The sequence below is a fragment of the Arachis duranensis genome, chromosome 4 (assembly GCF_000817695.3).
Source record: "Arachis duranensis cultivar V14167 chromosome 4, aradu.V14167.gnm2.J7QH, whole genome shotgun sequence".
Taxonomy (NCBI): domain Eukaryota; kingdom Viridiplantae; phylum Streptophyta; class Magnoliopsida; order Fabales; family Fabaceae; genus Arachis; species Arachis duranensis.
In genome coordinates, this window is record NC_029775.3 from 23,366,850 (window position 1) to 23,367,080 (window position 231).

A 231-nucleotide genomic window follows, 5' to 3' on the forward strand; every position below is an offset into this window, starting at 1 on the left:
TATTCTCTTCTTCTTCTTCTTCTCTTCTTTCTTCTCTTGCTCGAGGGCGAGCAATATTTTAATTTTGGTGTGGTAAAAGCATAAGCTTTTTTGTTTTTCCATTACCATCAATGGCACCTAAGGCCGGAGAATCCTCTAGAAAAGGAAAAAGGAAGACTAAAGCTTCCACCTCCGAGTCATGGGAGATGGAAAGATTCATCTCCAAGAGCCATCAAGACCACTTCTATGATG